At 35.7% G+C, this 4,851-nt stretch overlaps 1 long non-coding RNA gene across 1 annotated transcript; it reads right to left on the bottom strand.

The window, feature by feature from the left end:
• Positions 1-592: 592 nt before the first annotated feature.
• LOC122179528 lies at positions 593-4,503 on the bottom strand. The gene is made up of 3 exons (XR_006178721.1): positions 4,186-4,503; positions 2,208-2,333; positions 593-635 (listed from the first exon to the last, which is right to left on the bottom strand). It is a non-coding gene; the product is annotated as an uncharacterized LOC122179528 (long non-coding RNA).
• Positions 4,504-4,851: the final 348 nt, after the last annotated feature.

The following is a 4,851-nucleotide window of genomic DNA, read 5'->3' as shown; positions in this document are numbered from 1 at the left end:
CAGGAATTGTAATTTTGAGATTTAATTTTACTCAGAGGTAGAACTCACAACAGAAGTTCAAAGGCATGACTTTGTGTTTTAATTAAAATTACACAGGGCTCCAAGGTAAACATTTGTAATTCATGCTTAAACAAAACGACTTAATTCTGTGTTCAAATATAAAACAGGATCGATATCCTGCATAACATTTTTCCCCTGTACCAGCAGCAGCTGCCTATTCTGAACATCAGCAAACTCACCACTCAGTACAAACCGGGTGGATCAGTGACTGATACTGAGTATCAGATAGCATTAAGAAAAATCAGATGAATGTGCTGTAGGCAACTTCATGTTACAAGAAATAAGACAATTCTCTTCATTGTTTTTATAAATCAGCATATAAAATAACAGCCTCCTGTCAGGATCAGCATTTTTTAAACAAGTCATTACCTTTTTCCTTTCACTTCAGGCTTAGACAAAACCACCACCAGCACATCATCATCATTTAAAAGGAAAAACCTTTTATTTAGAAGTGCATGGTTCTTGTCTCAGTCTGCGTTGTAATGCACAACATTAACCTGAGTAATTGGAAAGGTGTAAAATCATTTTTTTCTCCTCTATTTTCATATAAATTTCCAGTGGTTTTGTTCATAATCCTAGGATCACAAAAGAAAAAGGAATAATTTATGACTTGGCAATAATAAGCACACAATAAAAACTGTGCGATACAAATCTTTGACAAAACCCTAATGATAATTAGGCTGTTTAATTAAGCTGTCTCTAATTAGAGGTAATCTCTCTGTAAACAAGAAAGGAGGTGCCAAATGTACTGACTTAAAACAGTTCACTGATTACGTATTAAAAGTTATGAGACTGTTTCACTGTTTCAGTATGTTCACATAGCTCTGAAATTAAGAAATATTTTGCAAAAATATGTTGCTCAAAGTTATTGCTGTTTTGATTTCAGCTGTCACAATAATTTCAAGGAGCACCCTACTGTTCTTCTCTATATATAAATTCCTGTAAAATACTGTATTGAGAGATTATGATTCATCAGAAAACAATTGTTTCCCTCCCTAGCCAGTTTTCGATTCTGTCTCAAACAAATAGTTTTTGTTTTGTCTAAAAAAAAAAAAAACAAAAAAATTTATAGAACTTTTAACTAAGCAAGGTGACCTCCAAAGCACCCATCATTTAGGAAAAAAACACACCTGATGCAACCACTGTGATATTCTCTGTAATTTTTTTTTTTTTTTTGAAGACCTGATTCAAATATACTCCAAGATTTTATTTTCAGCATGAGAACAGACTTTGATGATCTTGTAGTGGTAAAATGCTGTGTTATTTATCAATCAATTGCAGAGGCTGACATTCTTTTCCATTAGCTTCTCATTAGCTTGAAGTATTACAGTGAAAGAAAAAAAAAAAAATCAGTAAAGAATTCTGACATACTTCATCTTCATATAGGTGAAAAGAGATTAATGAAATTTACTTAAGCCACTTCACTGTGGCTTTCACTTCAAGTGTAGTAAAGCATCACATTCTCCTAGCCCATGAAAAACCCATGTGTAGGTACTGAGGTGTAGGTGTACCTCAGCAAAACACTGTCTTTTAATGCTGTGCCAAATAAGCATACACTTTTCTTGCCATACAATGGGTTGTACATACACTGCCATAATTCCATGTTGCCTCATCACCATTTCAGAAATTTTGTTTCCCTTTAGTCCTTCAAACGTAAAAATTAAATAAGCAATAAGCTGTCTTATCAATATTAAACATGAAAAGAGATTATTAGAAATAACTTGTGATCTAAAAATGCTAAGGACTCAATGGGGTCCCCAAGTCTGAAATTTACATGGCAAGCAGAAAACCTAAACTATGTGAAAAAAAGGATGTCTAAGCTCAAAGTTCTGGGATTTTATTTTATTTGGGAAGTATAGCAAATTTTCTGATTCCTACAAAAGCGAGGATTTACAGCAATCTCCGTACGATGCCCTGGAGGCCCTTCAAACCATTGTAAATAGCCTTGGAACAGAAGCAATTGTTCTTATACTTCAGAAGCTTTATGGAGAGAGCTTGAATTAAATGAAATAGAAACACTAAGGAAAAAAAAATCCAATTTTCTAACAAATATAACAATCATACCAAAAGCTAAATCTCACAATCAGTGGATTGAAGAGATCAGTGGATGAATTTTCAGGATAGTTATAACAAACTGCTCAACTCACATTAGAAATAGATAATGGAAATTGTAGCAGATTTCACTTCAAGCAAGACATGGTAGACAAATATGTTGCTTGGTAGTGCTGGATGAGGAGGTGAGATAGAACAAAACCAACAGCAGCAACAAAACCCTGTAGAGAAACCAATAGCAAAAACACGTTCCAGAAAATGATCAAAGAGAGAAAAAAGATTTGTACAACTACCTGTAGGATAAATACTGCCTAGAGAATATTTGGAAGGGAAATCAGTGGAACTAACTTCTTTTGAGTCCTTGAGGATTTTTTTTTTCCAAACAGCAGAAAATCATCAAAAATAGAAGCACAAATTTCCATGCCAGTCCCTAAATCTCAGATAGCCCTCTAGTTCCCATAAAAGTCCCTATGGGATCCTAAACACACTGTTAGCAATAATTTTATTCTTTCAAAACCTCTTCATCTGAAGGGGAAAATAAAAGAAGTAGGGAAAATCACAGTAAGCTTTTGGACAAGATAAATATCACCCATTTTGTACTGTTTTTGTTCACATTTCATCAATCTGTTTGGGCATTTCCTAAAACTGATAAGTAGCTGGAAATTGCCGTTCAATTACTTGTTTCCATCCTACCATTTCACTTTTCTCTTTGTGTTTATTGGTTCCTTTGCAGTGCAAGCATTGCTCCTGTAGTACAGACAGTACATTTCCTAGGCTTTATCTGAAAATATGAGAAATAGTATACAGGCTTTTTCTTCTTCTAAAAGCCTACAAACCGTTTCCACACATGGTAGTGCTTCTGCATAGGGACAACATGTGGGATCTGTTACTATCAAGTATAAGCCTGTGCTATCCCCTATGAAAGAATATAAGCCAAGTTAAAGCTTTAATAATGTTATTCTTGCCTCACCCTCCACACTCTTTAGCTAGTCTTTGGGGCAGGCAATGACTATGGCAATCTGTCTGTTAAGGATTGGTGTGTTGTATTATTATTCCACCTCACTATCTTTCATACTTCTCTCGCAATTCGAACAGTGTTTATGTCTGTCACTTGTTTAGCAACGTGAGTACATCGCATTCTGTTCATCTCAATTAGAAACATCCTGTGACTAAACATATAATTTGAATTATGCAGCATTTAGTCTATATGACTACTGTTGCATACCAAATATCCACTGTATAAAATGTCTTTCCATTGTCCTTTTTGATAAACCGACTTACACAATCTAAAAAGGACACGGTGGAGAAATAACATCACATGGAATAGAAGTTCAGGCATTGAACAGAATTTAACTCAACTGTTTAAACACTTCACTGCAGAAAAATTAGCTACATGAAGCATCAGACTGCACAGAAGTGTCAAACTGCGCAGATGGCAAAGGAGGTTCCTTTAATGCACTATAACAGTTTTTGTCTTACCTAGGATACAAAATAACCTTACAATTCCTCCCACATTTTAATGAAATTTCAGAAAGCATTTGAGAGTCATTTGCAATAGTAAAGCAATAGAACTGGAGAAAGGATGATTTTTCAGGAGGGACTGAAACCTAATTTGAAACTTAGTAGCAGGATTGTTTGTGCGTTTGTCTGAAACTCAAAGAAAATTTTTGATAAAAGAAAAGGACCAGCTGTCAAAAAATCTCATACTGTCCTGCACACACTACAAATACGCCTTGTGCCTAGAAGCCATCCTCATCAAACAATGCCAACCCAGCAGCTCCTAATGAAAAGTAGGCAAGGCAATGCGATGGCATTCCCTATGACAGCAGTGTTTTCCATCTTTGGCTAATTTTTCCATTATATTCTTGCATTTTTCACAGATTCTTACTGAGAACGTTCCCACTGCCCTGCCTCTGCTACCTGAAAACTAATGAGCAGCACTAGCGATAGGTGTGCAGCTGTGCTATATGTACATCTCTCAGTACATTCAGTAAAATTCCTGCTTCTACTAGTTTTCCCAATTATCACAACACGATATAGATTCACAAATACATTAACTCACAGGATACTTACTGTAGAAGCAGACTAAAGCAGACTACAGCTCCTGCCACATGCCCACATTCTGGTCTTGGAGACTTGGCAGTTTGCTTAGATACTGATCCAGTCTTCAGGTACTTTCACTCTACAGAATCTTTTTGTTTGTTTTTCAAATCAAACAGAAGACATTTCTCCTTCCCCTTCTTTGTTCAGCTTCACTGAATTCTGGTAAATCTGAGCCAGATCATGCACGGTATTTTCTGTTCTTTTCCATGTAGAGTTTTTTTGGACATTGTTTTCGTTGGGTTTTTTTCTTTCCCTACAGATCTAAATGAAAATTAGCATCCGATTGTTACAGCATTAACAATGTTATGCTGTACATAAACACAACAAACATAACAGTCTAAAAGCATAGACTAGTAAGGATGTAAGCATAAAATGAAGAAATACTCAAATTAACAAATATACACTCGATGGTGAAGCACAAGTGCCTATTCCTGTAGAGCTATCTCTGTGGGGAAAAAAAAGCCTTGACATTGTAGGCCAAGATGCTTTCAGAGCCACATTCATGAATTCAATGTTTTGTAAGGCAGAGGCACAGAGCTGATGATTCGCCTGAGCTTTGTTTGGAAGAACATTCTCAATTTTCCAGAAACTGCACAAGACATCAAGATCATTAAGGTTCCTTCTATGTTTACCTGC

This window comes from Lagopus leucura, unplaced genomic scaffold (genome assembly GCF_019238085.1).
Source record: "Lagopus leucura isolate 7727_CA_CO unplaced genomic scaffold, USGS_WTPT01 Super-Scaffold_100004, whole genome shotgun sequence".
Classification (NCBI taxonomy): domain Eukaryota; kingdom Metazoa; phylum Chordata; class Aves; order Galliformes; family Phasianidae; genus Lagopus; species Lagopus leucura.
The sequence above is the reverse complement of the archived record's forward strand: the minus strand, read 5'-3'. Positions and strand labels throughout refer to the sequence as shown.